This window comes from Dermacentor variabilis, chromosome 7 (genome assembly GCF_050947875.1).
Source record: "Dermacentor variabilis isolate Ectoservices chromosome 7, ASM5094787v1, whole genome shotgun sequence".
Taxonomy (NCBI): domain Eukaryota; kingdom Metazoa; phylum Arthropoda; class Arachnida; order Ixodida; family Ixodidae; genus Dermacentor; species Dermacentor variabilis.
The window spans coordinates 39,515,393-39,542,124 of NC_134574.1; positions in this window are offsets into that span (position 1 = coordinate 39,515,393).

Consider the following 26,732-nt stretch of genomic DNA (forward strand, 5'->3'; position numbering starts at 1 on the left):
AGCGTAGGATACAATCTTACCATCACTTACACATTGCACAATATCATTTAAATAAATTAAAAATTGAAGCGATCCCAAAATGCTTCTTTAGTGGACTCCCGCTCTAATATTTTGTGTTGAAGAGAATAAACTCTAAGGACTACATATTGTTCACTGTTCGACGAATAGAACTTCAAAAGCTTTTGAGCTTCTCCTCGTATACCATAGTTTGCCAGTTTATGCAGTAAAATTTTGTGGTTTAATAAGTCTCAAGCCTTAGTAAGATATATATATATATATATTTATATAGTTTCGCCCGCGAAGTACACTTATACGTTTATTGATAGGCCAGGTAGCATTAGACGCAATGGCCGTGATCAGCTGAGCGCCTAATGAGATTCAGCTAGCCATCTGTACTTCGTCTTCCTCGTTCACCTCTCTTGGATGCCCCCCATACTTTTGAGGCATAAACCCACTACGCAGGTAAGCGGGTCACAATATAAATATATATATATATATATATATATATATATATATATATATATATATATATATATATGCCAGCAGATCTCTCCTTATACTGAAGCATATCAATTATGATTTCTTTTTGGATCAATAATGCTGTTTCAGTGAATTGGTCCCATGGAAACCCGCACTAAAATTCATGGAGCAGGTTATGTTTTAAAAGAAAAGATAGTACACTACCACGCAATAGTTTTTCTGTACTGTTCGATAACACCGGCAGTATAGAAAAGAAATGTTCTTTGTAGTAGGTGGACGCCAGAAAAAGCGATGATAGACCGCTGCTTCCCTTCATGGATTCAGTGTAATTTCGGCTGCACTCTACCTTTCTCTGAGATGCCTGTAAAATAAAGAAACTGTTGAATGCGTCAGCTAAATAGGCAAAGCGTCCGCTAAACAAGGAACCACCTGCCGAAGCCAAAGCACCTGTCCTAACCACTCTGGAACGGCAGCGGCTCTGCTAAGCGTACATGACCTCTCAACTCCTCGGTTTCCATTTATCAAATACATATGTACCCTAACATGACAAATTAAGCGGTAATTAGCACATATTAAGCACCAAGAAATAATATCGTTGACATTTTCAAACGTATCGATGACATTTGCAGCTTAGTCACCTAATTATCCGAAAATATCTAGTCATGGAAACGACAGGCATTTTTTAAGGAGGCTGTTTATCATAAAAGTAATCATCTGCGAAGATGAAATGGTTAGTTGAAGATTTAGTTCGGAATTGAGATTATGCTTATGCGCAATCACGATAAATATACATACATAATTTCTTCAGAAGCTTACGCTAAAAACATATAGTGCGAGCATTGCCCTGCGTTGACAAGACATCATCATCATCATCATCATCATCATCAGCCTGGTTACGCCCACTGCAGGGCAAAGGCCTCTCCCATACTTCTCCAACAACCCCGGTCATGTACTAATTGTGGCCATGCCGTCCCTGCAAACTTCTTAATCTCATCCGCCCACCTAACTTTCTGCCGCCCCCTGCTACGCTTCCCTTCCCTTGGGATCCAGTCCGTAACCCTTAATGACCATCGGTTATCTTCCCTCCTCATTACATGTCCTGCCCATGCCCATTTCTTTTTCTTGATTTCAAATAAGATGTCATTAACTCGCGTTTGTTCCCTCACCCAATCTGCTCTTTTCTTATCCCTTAACGTTCCACCTATCATTCTTCTTTCCATAGCTCGTTGTGTCGTCCTCAATTTGAGTAGAACCCTTTTCGTAAGCCTCCAGGTTTCTGCCCCGTATGTGAGTACTGGTAAGACACAGCTATTATATACTTTTCTCTTGAGGGATAACGGCAACCTGCTGTTCATGATTTGGGAATGCCTGCCAAACGCACTCCAGCCCATTCTTATTCTTCTGATTATTTCCGTCTCATGATCCGGATCCGCCGTCACTACCTGCCCTAAGTAGATGTATTCCCTTACGACTTCCAGTGCCTCGCTGCCTATTGTAAATTGCTGCTCTCTCCCGAGACTGTTAAGCATTACTTTAGTTTTCTGCATATTAATTTTTAGACCCACTCTTCTGCTTTGCCTCTCCAGGTCAGTGAGCATGCATTGCAAGACAACATCGCTGTAGCCAAATTCCGAAACCTCCATATGTGATGCGGGCAGCTATATGGGCTTGTTGATAGATCATGTTCTATCTTGTAACGCAGGCAGAACGGAACGGGCATAGAAGGCATATGAAAGAAGATATTGCGCAGAACGACCAGCTGCGAACATATAATGAATGCCCGCCAAGAGTCCTCGTTTCAGGAACGGCTGTTGTGCACTGGAAACGAATTTATTCTAAGAAGCGTTCTTGAACGGCAATACACAGAGGTTATTTGTTCCTATTAAACACTCGCCTATAATATCATATTGCACAGGTACTTTGTCATTATACTTAGATTAGCCAGTGTATGCCACAAAACCTGGCACCAAGCAAGGTAGGTCTTGGTACAAAGCGCATCGTTAAAATCACCGCCGCAAGAAATGAACGCTCTAAAGAAACGTTTTGCGACGGCTGCGACTGCACCGCATATTTGCGTTCCAATCGCTGCTTGTTCGACAGCTTTTACGCAATGCTGATCGTTTGCCCCCAACGGCGCGTCCTGCGCTTCACAGGTCGCTTGCAGCCTTTGCGGCTGCTCCATTGATGACGTCACCTCTTCTTTAACAAGCAGGAAGGAAGAGTCGCACTGCAGTACACGCCTCATATCTCGTATCAAATGTTGCTATACGTTTTGCCTTTGCATTTTTTCAATGCTAAACGCATTATCAAAGACAGTGTTCATGGGTTGTGTTCTGCAGATTTTTGGAAAGGCGAAATGTTAACTGGTCTTTCCCGTAATTGCCACCTGGGTCCGTTGTTGAGGCATTGCCTTTAGCTAGCTGTACATTGGCAGCAATATTTCAATTATTATTTAAAGTGCGAGTAGGTGCAGTACTCTGCTTGAGCTTTCATGCATCAGCAGCATATTTACAGAGGCTGCCAGCGTGTCGAGGAGACAGGATACAGGCCCATGACAACATTTCCCATATATCGTAAGCTTTTTAAAACAAGGGAGAACCATAGCGCGCGATGTGGTTCCGCCTATATTGCAGGGCGTTTCTGCTCAGCTTGGTGCAAGATATGCGGATCAGTGCATCTAAACAGCTGCATTTATATTTTAAGTGCTACGTGTAAGGTCACAAGCTTGAGGCGACTTGTATCCGGCATTCCACTTTGACTGTAGGCCTGAGCACTCTGGTTTTAACCAGCAACGTAGGTGCCGGTACACTGGTTTGTCTTACCGCGCCATGTAACGTTATCGAAAACCAGTCGCTGCGCTTGTTCTCTGCGTCGTAAAAATACTAGTATGTGGATTTAGTGCATCAGACATATAAAAATCAGCTACAGAGCTGCGTATACAACGCCTGTAAGATATTCGGAAGCCTGCGTCTAATATTCTGCACAAGAGTACATCGCATGCCGTGGAAATAATAATACTTCAGGTGTCCACGATTCTACGATTTGATTATGAGGTGCGCCGTACTGAGGAGCCATAATTTATTTTTCACCACCAGGTGAGCCGTTAAGTGCCCCCACTGCACGGGACACGGACATTTTTGCATTTCGCCCCACATTGAAATGCGGCGCCCGCGGCATGGGTTTAATCCGGGCAACACGTGCTTAGCAGCGCCACATCATAGCCGGAAAGTCGCTCTGCGACTGGTTGCCTGAAGATCGAAGTGCGATCGTATATGAGTCTCAGGTGTCCGTTCATGAAATTGCAATAAAAGAGACATGTCACTTGATAGTCTATCACTCCGGAGGCGGTGGAAGCCGACAGGGAATCATTACAAAATATTCTTGAAGTAGCGAGCCTGTTTCTTCAGCCGACGCTTCGCCCGCAGCGACAAAGGAGTCCTTACATATGTTTGGTTTTGATAAATCCACGCAGCGGATTTGTCATTCATAGCAGATCGGCATGCGTACTTTACATCTATTTTTGCCTTGAATCCTTTATTCCACTTCATTATTCGCCACCACGTCACCAGATTCTGTCCCCACAGCCATAACACGTCACCAGCGTCCTATGAGCGACCTCGTACTTTTTATCGGCGTCGCAATTGGCACGGGGCGGGAAACGCTGGGCTCTTCACTGCAAAACAGGACGAACCAACAGGCAAAAAACCGTAGCGGCTCACCAGCTTTTGTGCGGAGCGGTGTGTTTTTGAGGTATTGTGGGACTCAAAGATAGCGTGGAACACCCGGGGTTCTTGATTGTGCACCCAATGCACCCAATGGATGTGTTTTTGTATTTCCCCGCCTACATAATTCCCCTCCTCGCTTTGGAGCGCAATGCGAAAGTATCTACGCCATCACAGTTTTTACTTTTGGTGTCAGAAGCTAAGTTGTAGAAGGTAAGTTGCAGATGGTAAGAAGAAATCCTGGAAGCGTAATACATCAGTTTATTAGGTGACGACTGCATTCGTACAACCTCGGTGCGCCTACTTGAAAAAGGATTTGGTTTATTAGGTCGGTCACGATTGTTGTGAAAACTTGTCTTTTCATGGTCTGTGATTAGTGATGCTGTTGTTGCGCATGCTCTGCTGGCCTTGCTGGGAATACACCGTTTTTAATAAATCTCATTTAATAGCCAGTCGTACTGGTGTGAACCGCTTTTCTTGTCTTTTGTGTTTTGTGATTGGTGTTTTTGCTGCAACTATCTACAAACTCGGAAGGATCTCAACACTTCTGTAATTTGACAACTTATTCTCCCACAGTAAAGCATGTTCTATTAAGAGTCAAACGCATTGCTACAAACCGCTCATTTTTAATAAACTTTGTTCAGTATCTCATATGTACTGATTACTGAACCGGAGTTATCAATGTGAATATAGGCCAAACTGGTAAACTCTATTCGTTGCGTGTTATATAATTATTTAAGTTAAAAGAAATTGCCGACGTTTCCTTACTTTCTGGTGCACTCCAAGCTCTCATTGAAGCAACACATTGTAATGATCTTGTACAAGCAGGCTGGGTGTATCAAAGTTGGATTAAAAATGTCCGTGGAACAACGCTTTGAAGATTTAGGCCAAGCATTTTCTCAAAATTTGAGGACTCACCATATAGCGAAACCTTTAACGGGTACAGGGAAGATTGTGCGTAAAGTGTATACTTTTATTTACAAGTACAAGCGATTACCTCACCTGATGTTTTTTCACCTCAACGTTATGGTTTACTGTAGAATCGTGAACAAAGCAATACAGCTACACAACACTTCAGTATGGTCAGTAAAGGTGGTCGTGCGTGTACTTAACTTACAGGAATTGTATTTGCAATATCATAGTCAGCATAAAAAGGCAGGTTAATCTTTTTTAGAGTTCCTGCTGTGACAGGTGATACGAAATCGCTCATGATGTTTTAGAATCTAGTGCAGTGAAGAAACCGCAAATCTCATACACACGTTTAGTGCGACGACTCGTTTAATGGACGAGAAATCGTTTAGTGTACGAGAAATCGAAGTGTCAGAGAATTCGTGAAGTGTACACGAATTGTTCGTCTTCGAACTAATAATTGCGTACAAAAGGTCTCGTACAGTCTCATTAAAATTTTTTTCAGTACCGTTATAATTATCATATTTTCAGTCTACGAATAAGAAAGTTGTTTTTGCTTCCAGAACCAGCTCGATCGCCTAAACAGTACTAATTCTTAGCACACGCGGCACTTGGCACAGCTAATACAAAAATACCCTTTATTTTTAAGCGCAAGTCTGAGCGATTTTTCCTCATTTTGCCGACTCTTCCAAAGGACATTGTCCGCTGATTCAGCTTGATCCTAATTATGCTAATATAACCAGCTTTAACACCTTCTAGAAGGCTATCAGGACGTTTTCTATGATTTCGCGTAGCAAAATAACTTGTATTGCTGGCTGGATATCAAAAGAAAACCCATTCACAAACTTGAATACTCGGTTCCTTTTCAATGCCATAGGGCGGAGAGGGCTTCGTCCTGCAGTGGACTTAAATAAGTTGTTGATGATGATCATTATGATAATGACGACGACGACGACGATTATGGTGATGATGGCCAAGAAGGAGGCGGCCCATATGCTGAGGCTTCGCAATCTTGAATTTTCCCTTCGCCATACAGCTCTCCTGTGGCACCCGTCAAGAAACAGACATATCTGGCTCGTATTAATTTTCGAAGGATCAACAATGCGATATTTTTCACGCAGAATGAATACCAAGGAGATGTGTCGTGCTTGGAGTGGGCAAAAATCACGGTAAACAAATTATGTTTTGCCGATAACTTCAGAAGAGAGTTCCCTACCTAAAAAAGGTGCAATTGAAAAATCCGAATAATAACTCTTACATTGATGACATACAGAATAAATACAGCGTGATAAATTCGGAGCCGACTTATGCGATGACTTCTCAGTGGCAGGACGACAGGGACACGCAACGAGAATATGCAGACGCTACAATGACTATTCGACGCTATTCGGTCGTTGGGACTCGTTATAAAGCCGCCAAAATATGATACTAGAGGCGCAATAGCGACGTTTTTCGAACATGCCTCACCTATTCGAAGTTTGACGCAGTGAAAACTACTGTGGAAAGAAATAATCCGTGTTTTAAATGTCCAGACAAAGATGCAAGTGCGCTCGTTCCTAGCAGCCGACACTCGCCATGCCGCCATTCACTTGTCTCTTCGCTATAGTGATTACTTCGTGGCCGTCCAATCGTTGTCGTTCCAGCTTCCCCATATGACTTTCGTCAGTCCGTTGTCTGCACGCCTTCTACTCAGTGCTTTATGTTGGCTAATAGCTAAGGTCCCCTACGCATGAGTTCGATGTCATGATGACACTGTGGTCGCTGCATCGTCCTCATTCCAGCTTTGTCATCAGACCCTCGTCACGCCGTCGTCTTCACTGCATCGTCATTTAACGTTCGTGATCGCGCCGTCTTCTTCATTTGATTGATATTAATGTTTTTTCGCCATTGAATCGCCATCACGCTGTCGTCATTCTATCGTCATTACGGTGCCGTTGTCATAGCGCAATCGTCACACAGTCACTATCAGGCCTCCGTTGGCAAACGATAATCGCAACGCTGTCGTAGCCGCGCCATCACCGTCACTTCAACCATATTTCCCTAATCTACTCGTGACGTCGTCGTCATGCTTGTTTCCTGATGCAGCCATCGTCAGGCCAATGTCAGCAAACGCCAATCGTCGCCCCATTGCCCTCAAACAGAGGCTATCATCATCAGTTGTGATATCATCATCGTCGTGCTATCTTGTTACCGTCCTCACTTCCGCTTCGTCATAGGATTGTCGTCGTGTCGTCGTAGTCACTCCACCTTTCTCATACAGTCGACAACATCTCAATGACCTATTGTGTTGGACTCCACGTTGTACTCGATATACTGTCGTCATTATTTACGAATTAATATCGTATGGCCGCCATGCCGTGATTGTTATGCGCCTCTGTAGCTCGATCGATATCATTATTTCTTGGTCATTATGTCGTCATTGCGTCAGCGTCGTACTGACGTCGTCATGCATCCTTGCTCGGTTGCCAACAGGGAACCTGAACATCATAGCAGAGTCAGACGATACCAGAGTATGTTGCATATAGCCTAAGCTACGAAAGTCTCAGACTTACGAAACATTGAAATAAAACATGGCTTGAGGAATATGCTCTGCCGCTAGATTGCTGCACTGATATTCGTATTACTATGTACAAGGGGATTGTTCCTGCGGCAATTTTTTTTAGTAAATGCATAGGGATTTTGTCTGATACTTTGTCTAGTGTTTCAACCATCAGGCAATAGTGACAACTTTTCCACTGTGGCCGTGTCGGGAATGATTGTTCCTTATTGTTTCCCTCCAAAGATTGATTTGTTTCGTTCCCTATGCGCTTGACGTTGCACAAAAGTCGCTGCAGGCGCCTCAAAGGAATAAATTCTTTATCTTGTATGCGCATATCTATTTCACAAGAGGTTTGATGACGCCTACAAGAACGCAAGTGTGATTTGTTAAAACTAACAAGAAAAAATTGAGAAAAGCATCGCTATTTAGCCTAAGAAGGATATATAAGCTGGTGCTATAGTATTCTACAGCAGAGCGTATGTGGCTTGAAAAGCGAGAAATGGCTTGTATGCCTAGAATTGCCGTTGTTGTTTTGGCTATTATTGCAGCGGCACAATCGCATACTCCATGCCCAGAAAATGAGAATCCCTGGAAAACGGTAGGATATTTAACGAAAGCAGCTCCAATAAATGGGTAATGAAGAATGTGCCAAGTTTCGGTTTTCCATAGGCGCACATTTCTTAATAATCGATATTCACCGAATAATAGCGTTAAGCACTGAAGAAGTGAGGTGTTGATATACAAAGCCCTTAAGTTTATATATGAACCATAAATAAATCCAAATAAGCATTATTTAGTGTTATATGTGCTTCTAGTTTCTAGCCGAATTTCAATTGTTTTAGATAAATTTTGAAGCAAAAATTAATGCGTGCTCGGCATTGAATATTGAGTTCTTTTGGCGGTGCCCACCAGTGCCATTCGATAGCTTAATTAACCCACATAAAATCAATAAACTAAATTATCATATCTTGGAACCCGCTTCTTAGAAAACATGCTCTGAACCGAATTGAGCACCAAACATCAAAATATGTATCATAACGTACATTAGCCCCCCAATATGAGCTGGAGCTCTCAACCTAAAACTATTCCAGTGTGTTTTTATTCCAGTCTCCTGACGTCGAATTTGCGGAACCGCCAACGCAAGCATCGGGCGGTGACCTGCAGCGTTGTCTCAACAGTCCAGTCAAACGCCCTTGTAGTTTAGAGCAGGTTCTATGCAATGGTATTCGTTCAAAACGAATACCATTGGATAGGTTGAGTGGTTTTTCATTTGTAATTCGGAGTCGAGGAGCACGTTCAAGTGGACAGGGTTTCGATGGGACCGAGCCAGCGCATTGAAATGAGATAACCGAATGAAGAGGGTGGTGCCGCCGTCTACGATTGGTTCGCTTTCTCTTACTTAGCTTGTGGTTGCTGGCCCAAAATCGCAAGGGCGTGCAACGGAAATTACCGGATGCCGCTAAAACGGATTCTCATCAAGAAATAGTTGGCAGAGCGAGGTCATAATCGTGCTGATAGTGCTCGAAAACGTTACACATCCACGCATAATGTTATACAATACGCTAATAACCCATGCTTTCCGGCACGAGCAAGTAGCCAGCGCCTAAACGATCGGCGGCAGCAATATTTTATTCGTTTCAGAGCAAGGCTGCCTGCAGTTTCTCAGAAAAAAATCAGTTTTGTCCGGCATATTAATCTATCTTTAACGCGTACACGTAGTTTTGACGCGGTGAGTTTTCGTGTTTTTGTAACGTCGTGTTGCAGACAGGTGAAATCGCTGCAGCCTGGAAACACTTCGCCGATAGGCGTGGGCTAATGGAGAAAAGGCATTGAATGAGAAATAAGTATTTTTCTTTCCTTCGGAAGAATCATGCATAATCAGTGTAACACGTCATATCAGACGGGGCGCTACCGCGGTTTTTGTGACGTTGCGTGACAGACAGGCAAAGTGGCCGCTGGTCCAAAAAAAGTTTTTGGCCAATTGCGGAGGCCTCATTGCCGAATGGGAAGAGAAAATTTTGGTATAGCTTTACGTTATCGTGCCTCAAGGTTGCACACAGAAGGGTGCTGTGGGGGCATTAAAATATTTAAAGTATAAAGTACCAACGAAAAGCCGTTGCACATTTACTGTCTCTCCCAGCTGTCGTTATAAAACAGCTTAAAGATTAAAATTTAAGAAATGCACGAGACGAATATCATTATAAGGCCTACATGCTCTGTTCTAAAAGCTCTAATGAAGAAACAGCTATGGTCATATAATCGTATGCTGCATGATATACCTTTAATCTTTTCTTTAACAACTTCGTTGACATTATTCTTTATGTCAACGGAAAATAACAAAACCGCTTTACTCTTCAAAAATGACGAAGCCAGTTGCATACAGCATCACGTTCCACTCAATGGTTTTTCCCTAAGCCAAGGAAACATTAGGCCTTCGCTGCTGGCAGGAGTGTTGTTCGCGCACACATTAACCCACCTGGTAAGTAATGCGGTGCAGATCAGACCGGGAAATATGCACAGGTCTGACGGGAACGAACGCTAAACTTCTACATAAGTAAGTAAAATTCGCTCATTCCATGATGCCAAACGGCGATGGTTCTCCGTCTGTCGTATCTCGTGTACCATTAATGTGATAGACCACTGGTGGTGAGCCGTTCCTGATGTTAAGGAACTAGGCAAAGTTAATATCAGCGCCAACGTGTAAAATAGATTGATGTATCTTTGTGAATATTACTGAGGAGCCCAGTCCCTGTATATTCTTACAAATAAAGTATCATAAATGTGTTTTCTATTAGAAGTTTGTTGCGCTACACGGCGCTAGGCCGTGGCAAAGGAGTTACAGCCTACTTAATCAGAGTAAAGTGTCGTAGGGAAAAATTTGCAGATGTGGACCAGTCAATTGCGTCATCAAGTCAATGAACCAGACGTTTCTTCGTACCAGAACGCCTTTTTTATTACATAATTGTATTTTGCCGGATTTTCGAGCATACGTCCGGAGAACCGCCATTGTTAGCGAACAGGGTTGCATGGACGTCCCCGCATCAATGTCTTGTATGGTGACACTGGTGGCGACTGTGTCTAGGAAGATGACGTGCAACCATGACCTCTCTATGGTGAAGCACACCGAACGCAGGATCAGCACGAATACAGCAGTCGGTACGACTCCATTTTTACCAGAACTCTCTGTCGAAAACCTACGGCTACTCAACACACGGTTTCTCAGTGCTGCTTGAAGTGGTGGTAGGAAATTGAGTTTCACATGGCACAGGCAACGCAAAAAAATGGCTTTCTCGCATACCGCTCTGCACAGTGATTCCAAAATGGGTGTAATTTACGACGTGGACGTCTCCATCTCTAGCGCTGACTTTGCCAATTCTAGTGAAGCCAGCTGTTCATGGAGCCGGCATAACTAAACTGTCTCGCTTCCATGCGTTGCTTTGTGAAAATATTTTCCAAAGTGAGTCTCTGCCTTCACACATTAGGGTGAGACACTTCAGAGACTACAGTGGTTCAAACACTGCAGGCAACTTCAGCGGATAATGTCCATATGAGTGCCTTGTGTCAGAACACGAAACTTTGCTCATGCTGCACCGAGCCCCATGCTGCTGGCCCCAGTGTAGGTGTAGTTCCCAGGTGCTCCTGTCTCTTTGGGTCCTATGACGCTTGCTCGAAGGACTGCCCCTATTTTAAAAAGGAAATGGGGGTCTTGAAACAGGTTGTCAGAGATCATTTGTCTCGTCAGGACGCTGTTGATTTCGTTAGAAAATGACGCTCCCGTCGCCATGGAGCTTCAAAAAACGTCAATTCTGCTGTTAAGAGCACGCTGCACACGCCGATTCCTCCTCCTCTACCACCTATGCGTGCCGTAATCCAGTATAACTGTGACAGCAAGGTATTTCCTGGAAGAAAAATAATGAACGTTGACCACTGTTAGGAAAGCTACGGAAACATCCAGCCTATGCCACAGGTGATTCCACAGCCACTACTATAGCAGCTTCAAGCGATGCATCGCACCATGGCAGAGTTTACAGCGCCGACATCCGGCAGCACACATTGGCATGATTCCTTCCGGCATAATTACAACTGAAACGTGGTAAAGCAAGAAGTTCTGCAACGATGTTCAGGCGTTCTAAACCGCAGTTATCAAAGATGCGGTAAATTTGTTGTGTACATCACTGTCTGCCGCTGCCTATGACCACCTTAACAAATACATGCCGCAGTGCAGAATATCTCCAAGTGTTCTCGCATTCAGTAGCTACAATGATCTAAAAACACGAGGAATGCTGCCCTAGTGAGCTTTTACGCTTCTTGATACATTTGCTTAGCAATAACGCACAGTTCCATCAACAATGCGCTTTTGTGCCAATTGCTCATACACAAGCTTCCAGCTAGCGTGCCAATGGCCTTGGCAGCAGCTCCCACTATGGATATAAAGCAGCACTTGCCTCATTGGCCGGCAAGAATAAGTAAGTAGCCACTTCAAGCATCACAACCGGCAACCGGCAGGCAATTCAAATGCGTAGCTTATGCTTTCCTTATTTGCGCCGGCCCAATCTTCTCTCTACTCTCTTTATGAACGTTTTCATCTCATCGTCTGCACAGTGGAACGACATCGCACGTTATGTTGTCATCCGCACAGTTCCTCCAGGTCCACACGCTGAGACCCGATTCCAGCGACCACACCAACGTTCTGGATTTTGTTTCTATTACAACCTTTTCAATAACAATGAGGCAGCGAGTTGTCCACTCAAACTACAAATCACCATTTCGACACAACGGGCCCAGTATCGAGGCAGCAATATACCGTGCGTATAGGAGTCTACCTAAGCACATTTCTTCACCAACACTCTGACAGTAAATGGGCGCTTGTGTCTTTATTGCAAGAAGCCAAGGGGCACATATTTTTAATGTTCTCTTCACGCTCCACCATTATCAGTCTTGGCCATCGACGAACAATCGAATTAATTTCTGTTGTGGCCGATATCGAACGTACCTTCACTGGAGCAGACTTTCTACAAAATATGGACCCCTTGATGACTTTAGGTTCGGCAACATGCTCACGGTGGGCACAATGTGTGCGTCTGCTTTGTGCTTTGGCACTTCAAGGTTTCGTTCACGTTGTCGCTTAACCTCGACCTTTTCTTACAGCAGCAACACGTTAGGATGCTTCAGGCATTGAAGTGGAGCATGCGCAGCACAAGCAGCAGCACGCTGCTTCTACATCTGAACTATCGAAGCTGTCTTCCCGCGTATGCGGGCCCCCTTGTGCTTCACTATGTTTAGGGTTTCGCTAGAACTTCTGGGCCTGCGTCCTGGCAATTGCGGGGATGTATTTGCGCAATGTGGGGGGCACGATGCTTCGCCAAAGATAACAGACATCGCGAAGTACAATTCTAGCCACCATACCTTGGCTACTACGTGTGAGAAAATGATGCCAGAAGGTGATAGGGTCTTCATCGTCCGCGTAGGCTATGCTACAGTTCGTTCCAGCAGGGAAAGTTTTATTGCCGGAGGTGCAAGAATACAGCTGCTTCAGTGCACGAGCCTCAGCTATTGAAAGATAAGTGCCTTGACATATATCGTCACCTGAGGTTCAAATTGTGACGCAGATGGAAAGCGTACTGTTAACGGCAACAGTGTTCATCAGAAAACACAATAAACTAAGGAAATCAACCTTTATTTATTTATTTATTTATTTATTTATTTATTTATTTATTTATTCAGAAAACCTCACAGGCTTCAGCAGTAACATTGTGGGGGGGATTATACAATATAAATCTTCAGAAGTAGAAGCAGAACAAGGAATGGAAAGAAATGACGAGCATATGAGACGTATACTAAGGTACATAAAACGAGGTGACGTTCCATAATAGTTAAGAGGAAGACAATATCCACTGTTGGAATCAATGGCGACATACACAATGTAAGCCTACATTAGGTGACACCGTCATATTTTACAAAAGTAAGCTGAGGGCACATCGCTTGTCCTTGCCAGCTACAGAAGTTAGCGAAAAGTGTGTACATAAGAGAAAATAATGGAAAGTAACTGATAACAAAAAACTAGTGGTTACTTCGTGACGAAACTTAACAGTATCGTGACTGTCGACAACAATATCAGGTAGATTAAACCATTGTTCAGTTGCTAGTAGTAAGGCTGATGAATGCAAGGCGTTTCTGTGCCCAATGATATGTTTGAAAGAGCGGCTGTGCAAATGGCGAGACGTTCGTATTGGTTTGGAGAGAAGACGGGCGGTTTGGTGCTGATGTTTTGTTATTTTCCGAAATAAGCATTTTAGAGTAATCTTTTTGCGTGATTCTAAGGAGGATAAGGACAGAGAAGATTTAATGTGAGTGACACTGGAATCAAGGCTGTAGTCCGTGGTGAGGAAACGCGAGGCGCGATTTTGAACACGTTAAAGAGCGTTCATTAGATAGGTTTGATGAGGTGACCAAATATTCAAGCTCAAGCATGTTCAAGTTGAGGATGGAGGATTGTTAGATATCTTTTCTTATTCATGCACCCTAAAGGTCCTTTTACAGGCAGCACATAGGGGGTTACATAACATTACATACCATATTACAGTGAATAAATAACGAAAACGTGTGCCATTTGCTAAGAACAGAACTTGATAAGACATACTGAAAAATACACTGCAAATAATAAGAACATACTAGACGAAGTATAACTAAAATAGCAGTGGCAACAATAGAGAATAATGCAATTCTAAGCACTTAGCGCAATTCTAACAGTCGGCGCGCAGAAGCACTTCAGTGTGCTAACAAAAGCGTCGTGGTCATTGACAGAAAAGATTTCCGCAGGTAGCTTATTCCAATGGTACATGGGAAGTAAAAATGGCGAATGACGCGTAAGCTTGGTGCGAGCGATCTCGGTTTGTACTTTAAAGCCGTGGTCTGAACGGGGAACGATATGATGGGCCGGTTTGATATGAGATACTGTGAATGGCGCATAATTGTAACAAAGCCAGCGAATGGGGGATTGCAGGGTAACAAGTATTCGCGTTTCCAGTGAACTTAAATTTCGACACGATTTGATATCAGTAATGCTGGATATGCTATTGACTTGGTAGAAGTAGGAGCATCGTGAAGGTTACGTTTAAGGTAGCCGAGAGTACATGATGCCTGCGCTGTGACTTCATCTATGCGAGTTGTCCATGAAAGTTTGGGTGAAAGATGCACGTCAATGTACTTTCCAGATGTTGTACGTGCCACGTAGCAGCTCTTAAGAGTGTAGTTAAATGCTGAAGCAGATTTATTGCGGGTGAAGGTCATTAGCTTATATATATATTGGTATAAACAGACATATTCAGCGTGAGCACCGATTACTCACGAGATACAGGTCCCATTGGAGAGCAAGGTGATCAGCTGAACGCGAGATTTTAGAGCAAGTTACGGAATCGTCTGCGAAAAGTCTCATGTTGGCGGAAATACCCGCTGGGAGATCGTTTATGTAAATTTAAAATAACAGGGACCCAAAACACTACCCGGGGGGACGCCGGAGTTGACATCGTTAAGATTAGAGAGAAGGAATTGTTAACGGTGTATTGTTTGAGGAAGAAATGAAAATTTCTGACCAAGGATAATGTTAAGGTTTCCAAATTAAGTTACGAAAGTTTAGATATTAGACAACAATTCGGAATGCGCTCGAATGCTTTAGAAAAGTCGATGAATATGCGGTCGATACCTTGGTTATTATTCTTGTGCATAACTAAATCATTAGTAAATTCTAAGAGTCGCGTGTCACATGAGAAACCATTTGTAAAGCCGTAATGGTTCAGGTAAAAAAAAATATTAGCTTCTAGGTGCTGAGCGATGTTGGAAGCAATGACATGTTCGAGTATTTTGCCTGGCACACTCGTTAAGGATGCTGGATGATCATCACTAACATTAGATTTCTTTCGTGATTTCAATATTGTTGTGATTCTCTCGATTTTTCATTCATGCTGTATTTAACTCGTTCATAACGATTCTTAAGACATGTGGGCCAGTCTAAGACTAGATATTGCGACTGTGTGCTTAAGCATTTTTGTAATAATATCATCAATTCCTGCGCATGTTGATACCTTGAGGTTGTTAATCAATGCTGCGATTCCGGCAGTAGTTATGAATGTGGGATCCATGTATCTATAATCGACTTCTTCCGCATATGGGATGCTGGAATGGTCTTCCCTTGTGAAAACACTCGTAAAGCAATTATTGAATAAAGCAGCGCAATCCTCCAGTTTAACGTTTGTCCCGTCATTATTCACCAGTGAAATGATCTCAACGGCAATGTTGGTAGGTAGGTGAAATTGATTTCCAAAACATTCTAGGGTTACTTTGAATAAGCGATTGAAGGTCACATGACCTAAATTGGTGCTTTCCGGTGAGAAGAGCACAACAGCACACTTTTTCCACAGCTTGGTGTTTTATACAACATTCGTGCATACCCCTAATCTTTGCCGTCTTAAGGAGCCGCTCCTTTTTGTTTTTCATTGCGCGTAGCGATCTTTTGAACGATGGTTCATTTTGAACGAGATACTTGGTATGTGCGCCTCAACCAAATGAGTTCCAAACCAGCTTTCTGTGACTGAGCGAGAGGAGAACGATCGAATGAAGGATTTACAAAAGATTTCAAGGCCCTGGGTAATAGGATCAAAGGTTTGTTGTTTTGTTATAGTTGAGAATATGTTTTCTACAACGTTACGCCAACATGCCGGTATCTCGTGTACAGCACAGAGAAGCAGGTGGTCACTAAACCCACCGCTATACTATAAAGATGTTACGCTTTCGAGGGCAGATCTGAGAATAACATCTAAATAGTTCGCTTGACGTGTGGCTTCGTAAACAAGTTGAGTAACTGAGAAATCAAGGGTAACATGAATGAAATCGCGAGTGGTACTTGAGCGTGGCGTTAAGTCGGTCTAATCCGCATCCTGGTAATTCAAGTCGCCGAATAGTTTATTGTAGCTATGGGAAATATTTATTATTTATTTATTATTTATTTATTTCAACATACTGTCAACCCTTTGACAGGGTTATTACAGGAGTGGGGTACAGAAAGAAACAGTAATAATAGTAATTGTCAGGGTAGGTATACTAAACAAGCACAAATAAGAATGAAAAAATATACATACAACAGTAAGTATGAATGCGAGTATTGACAAGCATGCTAATAGAAAAACAACAACTAATCATATAGAGAGTACAAATAAATGACATCAGGTTGATGAGTACGTATTAAGCGAGTTATGTAACATCTCAAGGAAATCATCAATTCTTTGCTGTTCGACTATAAGTCGGTCAATAGTATTCCATTCCCGAATGGATCTGGGGAGAAAGGAGCAATAGAATGTATTGTTGTTGCACGCATATTCTTGTAGTGTGAGATCATGTGTGTGACGTAGTTGCCTTGTCTGTTTAGTTTCATCGTATCTTATGTGGTCTATCTTAAAATAGTTGTGCAGTAGCATATATAAGAACTTCAGGCGGTGGATTGTAGCACGACTTTGGAGTGAGGGCAAACCTGCGCTGCGTAGCAATTCTGTCGGGGAATCGAGGCGTCGATAGCGGTTAAAAATAAATCTAATCGCTTTGCGCTGCACATTTTCAAGCATGCCGATACCGCTACTTGTGAAAGGGAACCATATTATAGTGGCGTATTCTAGAATCGGTCGGACAAGTGTGGTGTACGCTAAAAGCTTAGTGTCACGGTCAGCGTGCCGCAGAGTCCGCTTAAGGAAAAACAATTTTTTCATTGCTTTCGCGGTTATAGCTACCGTGCCAATATGTGCCAATATGTGCCAATATGTGCCAATATATGTCGCATAGAGGCAAGGTTTTTGTAAAGATCGGAAACAAAGGAAACACAAATATTTGGCGGTTGCTAGCGCACACCGAAGAGAGATTGAGAAGCACATGGTGCAATGTGGATCCAAGGTATTTCTAATGCGCTGTTGACATCAACAAGGAAATAAGAAAATTCTTTTATAGCGATGAGCACGCCTTCGCCTTATCTACTATCTCGGTCTTTCCGATGTATGGTGTATTCATTTGTGTCCCCTATTACTACAGAGTTCGCAATATCTGTATGGACCTAGGTTTCTCATAGCAGTAGAATATCGCAGTCACTATTATGTATATAGGATCATAGTTCTATCCTCTTTGGAAAGAGGCTTCGTACATTAGTAAATGACACGGATAACTTTGTTACTGCAGCTGCGCATGAGGTTAAGGGTGTAACGGGAGGACGTTGTTTAGAAGGCCGCGTAAGCTATCGGGGTAATTTACTTGCAGTATCGGTTGCGGCATCGTGCGTATAAGCATTCGCATTCCGTCAACACTGCGCATGCATGCGAGGTTTTTTGACCTTCCAAACTCCCGGAGCTTTTTTCTAGCTACACGTGCTTACAGAGAGAAATCCTCTCGTATTGTGTGTGGGCTATCTTTGAGCTTAAAACAGTTTTTTATCACGCGCTGTTAATCATTGAAACATCCAAGCTTGACGATGAGAGGTCTGCATTTTTGTCGTGGTATCGACCTAGGCGGTCCGCTCGGTCGATTTGAGGTGATGCTAACGAGATGTCAAGGTACTTCGAGTATAAATTGATTACGTGGCCCTCAGACATGGACCAAGATTCTAACAGGTGATCGAGAATTCCAAAGAATAAGAAATTTGAATGACGTAGTCTGTTTTCGGCATTATCAGAACATTGTTCAATAGATTTCAGCTTGCGGAAAAAGTTATGCGTACTATGCTGGTGATGCGAACGATGTAGCCACGGGGTTCGTTTTAAGGCAACGACGTCGGCTTCAAATGCGCGTACTCTGGCTGAGAGCGGTTTAGGTTCCACTTCAACTGAAGCTTTCCAGATCTGAAGCGCTTCTAACTCTTTTTTATGTGTAGATATTGATGAAGTACAAAATGCCGCGTGAGGTGTTCGTCAAATGCGCCCAGCCTCTCAACGCACTGGCTTGAACGGGGGAAAATATGATGGATGTTCTATTCCCTTTACTGTGGCATCCGCCCGTGGGATAATGGTTAGATGATCGTGCTAGGGTTACAGCGTTTGAATCCTGCCGTCAGATAAATTTATTTAGGTTTATTTAATAAAGACATTGTTTGCTTAGGGACACATGATTAGTTTTCCCGATTTGGTTATGTATCAAACCTCTTTCCTGGCCCGATTATGCAGTTAATAAAGCCTGAAACCTCTTTCTGCGGTGATCTAAAAGATTTGCTCCCCCCTTATGTAATGCCTTCGGGCCTTTAAGGGAAAAATAAATGAAATGAAATGAAATGAAAAGAAGACGCGCGCCAGTAAAATACCTCATTCAAAGGAGGCGCTCGGTTATTTTTTCGTATTTTTATTATTTATAGTCTGAAAATATTTAAAGTAAAAGGCATGCGCTGCCAGTAGTATCTTTCATGACGTGTGTTGTCGGCAGTCATTAAAGAAATTCGGGGCATAATTTTTTCAAGAATGTGAAACCTCGCATGAGACATTTTAGTGATGGATAATCTGGCCATATATCGCACAAATGTAGGGTGTAATATCGCATGAATATACCTAACGATATGCGGCACCTCACGCAACGACAATGGTTACGACTAAAAAGGCAACAATCCGCTTGGGGCGACCATAAAATTGCTGTCGCAATAGATGATGAGGTTAGCGCTTGAAAGCAAAGGTGATTTCACCCTTTCCCCGCACACAACACACGTGAGTTACTTGTGAAGCTGTGAAACTGTGAAAATGCGTCTGAACTTGACGTCACGCTTTGCTTAATCTAAATGACGCCTAACGCGAACCAGCCGAGTAAGCCCATTCATTGTCATTTGGTACGTTCGCGAGAGGCTTCAAATCAACTTTATCGTGGGCGGCAAGTTAAAAGGCCTTTCTGAATACGGGGGAACGAATAACGAATGTGGCCTTGCGTGTCCATTATTAGGTTTAGACTGGGCAGAAACGGTGCTTCGCTATAACGCTACAACCAAAGGTTGCTGTATTATAGAGTCTCGTCTCTCTGTGTTTATTCCGGGGATAAACGTGCGCCGTTGATTTCATTCATTGAGAAGCTTCTGTATGTATTGACAGCTTTGACAAACAACTTTACAATGCAAAGTGACAAGTAGGCCTGAGTTCTAAATATTCATGGCTGCATGCAAGCAAGCCAGCTTATGTTGGCACAATAGACACCTCTCTACTAATTGCGTGGCAAGATAGCCATAGCGCAGCAAAATTTATAGTGTTATGATGATTTTTATTATTTTCTTATTTAGAAAGACTTCACGGGCCTACGAAGAGGCAAAGCGTGAGGGGGGCATATGGTAGAGTTTATCAGAAGATACAATCGGTAAAATTATAAGGATGTATAAAGAGATTCAAACATTGGCCGAAAACAACGTTACAACCATCATACAACTGTTTTCCACACAGTGTTAGAATAAAAAAATACCATGCACCAAATCTTCCGCGTGCATCATTTACTGGGTACACTGGAATATTCGCACCTCTTCGAGCTAGCATGGCTTTTCCTTACTGCATTGGATCTTATGAGGAATTGAGAAGCATTGATAATGCATGATCATTGGCAATGGGTACATCTTTCCGATGAGAAAGACAGGGCTGTGGTGTAAACGTCTACCTAGGTAGTTGGTTCCCAAAATGAATCTGGTAGACAATATGACAACGTATGGCAATGCTTAATGCAGGGCTACAAAGAGCCTGTAAAGGAATTTCAAGAGTGCCCAAATAATAGAAGAGGCCTCTACTGAAAGTGATGATCAGTTTGCCTGCGTCGTGTTATGTTATGTTACCCGTATCACGTGCGTCACGTTAAACCGAGCGTTCATACTGGCAGCTGAAAATACAGACATCTTAGACTCTCGAAAGTCTCCTTTTTAAAAAGGGCCTGTACGAGCCCAAGGAATTTACTTAGGGTCCCCTTGCTTTCTCAAAGCTGTGGGGTTTACCCCATCGGCATAGTTTCATATATAATTGTGATAATTCTCATATATAATCGTGATAAGTCTGCGCATAGTCCCTCGTAAATGACACCGGGGTAATTCTTGCTTTGAAGTCGATTGTTTACGTGAACAAGCTGATTTCTCAGCTTGTTGGATGATATGTGTTCTATTCTAAGATCGTTTCTTGAGAATATGCGGCTAAGAGCGTCGCTGACGCCAGGCACATATGGAACGCCAGCGCGTTTTGCGAACTACTTGCCTTGAGATGGCTTTGGATGGAGGACACGAGCTTCCATTTTCTTAATGAACTTCTTGGGGTACCCGTTCCTGTATAATTCGTGACGAATCTTCTTTAGTTCGTTCTGCATTTTGTTGCCACTGTCACTGGCCTCCGTCACTAGAGATGAGACAACGGATTGCTTGTGGCAAGCCGGGTGACATGAACTGAACTTCCGAACTGTGTAAATCGCCTTCCTATGCATGGCAAAAGAGAGTCTCGTTGCACTTCGCCGCACGAGGTCATCAAGGAAGGGGAGGCTATTGTCGCACTCGTATTCTGTAGGAAGTTGTATGGCTGCGTCTGCTGAGTTGAGAAGACGAAGGAGGCGGGAAGCGTCCTGCCTTCGTACAATGCAGAAGCAGTGGTCGACGTAGCGGATCAAGACCTTCGCCGCGAGAGCAAAGTCAACGAGGGCCTTTTCTTCAATGACCTGCATAACCAACTTGGTGGTAGTAACGAAAATGAAAGCACCCATGGCAGTTCCGTTGATCTGCCACTAAAACTGTTTGCCGTAAGTGAAATAGGTGTTGCTCAAACAGAAGTCTAAAAGCTCGCAAATGTCCTGTACTTCCAAGGGGATGCAGTGTCAAACAGATGTTCAAGATAGGCGATGCGTGTTCACGTCACGTGGCATTTTTTTGGACATGCCCTTCACCTCAGCAGTGCTTAGAAGCTTAGGCGTGGTGCAAATGGCGTTTCACGGGTCTGAAAATATTAGGAATGCCATATAATCTAAGTCAAAACGTCTTCGCTTCTTTTCAGGGTCACGGCACAGCCCCCCATCAACTGATACCACTAGTAACGTACGCCTTGAAATAACAAATATACATTTAATATTTAAACTTCAAATTATCAGACACTCAGTAAATGTTTAAAAGCAATCGTTCAAGCACATAGGCAGCTGTCCAGAACCTCGGTGTGGCGCAACAATTATGCAAACGCATTTGCGGCACTGGCCCACCAGTTTCTCGGCGTTATGGTGCAGCCACTTCGATATAACTTCTCCGCTGTACACGCGTGATGGTACGGCATGCTCACGAGTTCAGTCACACGAGTTGCTCCATCACAATAATGCGCTAGCGACTGCAACTACCCTCAGACAATGAGATGCTGTTGTGCTGCCATCGATGCCGGAATTTGATGTTTCCGCCACCTTTGCATTCGGTGTATGCTATGATGGCTTGCTCATTTTCACTTTGCCTATACTCTGGCAACTGACTTATTCTTTTGATTTTTGCAGTGAAGCTGTATATGGCTAGGGTTTCGTGCATTTTTGTTATTAGCAAACAACAACTATCATCATCAATGGTTCATACCTCCGTAAGCATTCATGCTGCCGTAACCATGTAAAAAGTACTATTGTTAAAAATTATGGGGTTTAACGTGCCAAAACCACTTTCTGATTATGAGGTACGCCGTAGTGGAGGACTCCGGAAATTTCGACCACCTGGGGATCTTTAACGTGCACCTAAATCTAAGTACACGGGTGTTTTCGCATTTCGCCGCCATCGAAATGTGGCCGCCATGGCCGGGATTCGATCCCGCGACCTCGTGCTCAGCAGCCTAACACCATAGCCACTGAGCAACCACGGCGGGTAAAAGTACTATTGTAAGACAGAGGCTACAAGCACTCAGCAAAGTGAAGCGAAACAGGCCGAAATTCTCTCTAATAACGCATACAACACAAAGAACAGCATGTCGAAAACCATCTCCATCAATGCTTCCCACAATGTGAGCAAGGGCTCATACCACCGTGAGCAATGGCTCCTAGCCCAGTATGCAAGCAAAAATGCAGTGACTCATAGTCCCGTAATGTTCATGGCTACTGACTTCGCGTGAATAACATGCGATGACACTACCCTTGTTGTCATTGCCGTTTATTTCAATGTGGATGTGTTGGTATGAAAAAGGGAGCCGTTCACGCGTTCCATCTTGCAGACATATCTCTTTTGATGCCACACCGATCCCGCCCAACCGGCCACCCAGAGGCGTGCGTGCGTCGATTTGACATTCTCAGAGAATGTGATTGCAGTAGTGAGTGAACTATTCAGCACCGGTCAAGACAATAAATGAGTGGGTTCAGCTTTCATCACGATTGACGCCCACAAGACAAGAAATTCCTTTGTACTCTGTTCACAATTATGTGCCATCTCCGTGTCCTGTGCTAAAAATACACATTGGTCAAACACTATCACCGCGTGGAATGGCTCATTATTTTGCTACATTCACTTCTGGTTAGGCTATACCGTGATGTATGCATACTGCCGCCCGTGCGTTCATGTTTCAACCAATTTCATTCCCCAAAATGTTTTCCTTGTCAAATATACCGCTAATTTGACGCTCGCGTCAATTTCCAACCTTAGATGACGGGTTCGTCGAAGGCTGTTTCTATGTTTTCCCAAGCCTTGGGAAGGCGGTTCCGAGCACGAAGTTGAGCGACCCTTGTCAGAGAGTGCAAGTCGATATTCATTTGCGGTTGGAAGGCTAGCATTATGAGTGGTAACGCACAATTCCGTTGTGTAGTTATTTCTGCGGACACAAACCGAAACAATACGAACGACGTTTAACTTGTTGTCCACGGGGACGTTGCTAACAAAGTCAGGCGTACCTATGGGTGACGGTGTTAAATACATACAAATGGTTGGTATTAAACACACTAATTCCCGTTCGTCATACATAACTATACTTGCTTTGATGTGACAGTCGATATCTTCTGATAAGATCTGTGCGAACTTCTCTGCAGGCGACAGTCGGCGTCAAATTACTGAAGCCGCCAGCACGCAAAAACTCAGTTACGCTCAATATTCTTCCTTCGTATGACGTATCGAACAATGTCGGCTTTGGACTGCTCACTTCTTCTTGTATTTTATCGGCCTTGGTTATTTTATCATAGTCAACTTCATGGTTTCCTGGCCGCAAAGTCCTTCAGGTACTTAGACGTAAGCCTCGCGCTCTATGCGGTGGCTCTCAAATGAGCTGTCCCACGCTTCAAGGAGGCACTACATGCCGGCGTTAACTTTGTTTTGCATTCGTCCACTTCCATCTTTTCTTGGTACTACCTTTATGCAGCACTGAGGACTGAAGTCTTTTAATGGTGAGCGCTTCCGTTGGCGAACAATGAACGGCGTAGAGCGCGAATAGAAGCGTCATCACTGCTGTTTCTGGTCATGTAGCAGTACACCGCCAAAGGTAAGTACCTGTAAGCCAGGCCTTCGAACAATAAAAAAACAGTTTTTACATAAACTTGAAAATACCATACACTCTACAAAAGTTCAAAATGATCGTCAAGAACATAGGCACAATGTACACCTCAGCGCTGTACACACCTCAAGCAGAAGTGTTTGCGGCGCTGGCCTTCCACAGCCTCCTAGCGAAGTGCTAGCGCTTTTCAGTATGAGTAAACTGGCGCGATCTGGCCTCTCCTGTCGCGCCGTCTTTTGAATGACGGATTGACCACACTAGTAGCTGCCTCAGACTCGCGCGGTAAAATCCTTCGGCACGAGCTTTCATTATACATGTGGAGGTTCTGTCACCGATCACGAGAAGGCGAGCTGACGCGTAGGCTCGGCGAGCAGCCTGCACATAATAACAATATATTTAAAGGGCGCCGAACAGTTTTCCACCACAAATTACATTACCTGTCATGTGTAAGAGATCATCGTTAGTAACAAATTCCGTGAGATGTTTCTCCTGCGGCTCTATTCGCCGGTACCCTGATTTCTGATCAGCAACAGCTATGAAATGTGAATGGCGAACTGAAGATCAACTCTCGTAGATTTGTCATCGAAAATGCACCACCCTACGGACAGCAGAAGGCGTTCTATAATTGACGCGCATGTTCGTTCATCCGCTTTTGTTACCCTGAGATGACGGAGAGCACAAAATGCTTTCAGCATAAATATAAGACCCAACTCAAGAAATACTTTGCCTTGCCCATGCCATTTTTTTATCCCTCGTATGTCTCAAAACGTAGGAAAATGTCATATTCATTTTATATTTTACATCAAGCTAGGTGCGATGTCGATCTTCTTGAGTCATTCCAGGTTTTCCATCAAGAAGCAATGTTTATGAAATACCACCTCGATTCACAAGCAAACATATTACCCTGAAAAAGTTACCTTTACTGAAATATTACTTCCTCACTCGCAGAAGCGGGTACTGCTCTCAGCGCGAATTGCATTTCACCAAACTCTCTATTATTTTTTAAGGCAAAACAACCCATACAAGTGGCATTTCCTACCCTCTCAGTATTACTCAAAGACGTGCGACTTGGCCATCATCTTCGTTAGGCAGACGGTATGGAACAGGAGGTATTTTCCCCATATCCAATTTTTTTGGTTTGAGCTCTCTTACTGCGCAATTCAGTATATTTATCCCAGCGTACGGAGCTCGTCAACATCAACAATACTTCCGACTAGTTTTAGTTGCTGCAAATGTTTTGCAAGTTTATCGCTTACATGGCTGCCCAACACAAGGGAGAACTACCCGGGGAAAACTGTGATGTATAGCTAGCATGAAGTCCTTCAAACACGCTGAACTCTCACAGCTAATCCCTCACAGTCACAGGCACCATGACCCTACCCATCAAAATTGGCTGTAAAATTAATAATGGCACGCTCAGACTTCTCCGTTCCAGTAGCATCAATGAAGCCACCTATGAGTTAAAGTGCGTAATTTCGCGGAACGCTCACAACAAGGGGGTATAGCTTGTTTTATGTCTTTCCGTTCTTTTTCATTTCTGTATACTACCCGCCGTGGTTGCTCAGTGGCTATGGCGTTGGGCTGCTGAAAACGAGGTTGCGGGATCGAATCCCGGCAATGGCCGCCGCATTTCCATGGGGGCGAAATGCGAAAACACCCGTGTGCTTAGATTTATGTGCACGTTAAACAACTCCAGGTGGTCGAAATTTCGGAAATCCTCCACTACGGCGTGCCTTAAAATTAGAAAGTTGTTTTGACACGTAAAACACCATAATTTATTTATATTTCTGTATACTGACTATTTTTAAGACATAAGTCTAGATGTCAACCACACCATCTTTCTCAGCGTAACACCAAGAGAAAGTTGGGAAACAGGCGGCGTCAGTGAAGTTCCATTAATATGTAAGGCTTTTTTTTAAATCTATGTTCCGCTACTCAGCCGCACAATTGCTCTCAGGTTGCTGAGATGTATCGGGATTTAGAGAATGGACTAGACATTTGTTAAATAGCTGTGGCTTTTAAAATGTAATGTTTGTATTTTTGTCACAACAGGTCATTTCCGGTACACCTGCAAGACTGAGAGTTGCCACTAATGTCTCTCATGTGGCTCAATCCCTCGCCATCTGTCAATATTCCCATTATATCTAAATTCATGGGCTCGAATGTGCCCAGTTGGGCTCTATGACGTAAAAATATTCCAAAGTGTTTTTATTCCAAACTCCTGACGTCAAATTTTGGTATCCACTGACGCAAGCATCTGGCGGTCACCCGCAAGGTTGTCTAAACAGACCAATCAAACGTTGTCCACTTTCATAGGCGGTCACTTTTGTTTGCTTGAAAAACGAATAACATTGCCTACGCTCAGCGGCTTGTCTTATCTCAATGGCTGACAAGAGGCGAGAAGCAGGCTCAAGTGGAGAGGGATTTCATGGGTCCCAGCGACTCCACTGAAAATCGATAACCGGAGAAGAGGGTGGTGCCGGCGTCTGCTATTGGTCCGCTTCCCTTATTTAACTCGCGGTGGCTGGTCGAAAATCGCGGCGGCATACAATGGAAACTTAGGAATGACGCTAAAGTAGATCCTTAGCAAAGAATATTTGGCAGAACGAGGTCGTAAACGTGCCGAAAGTGCTC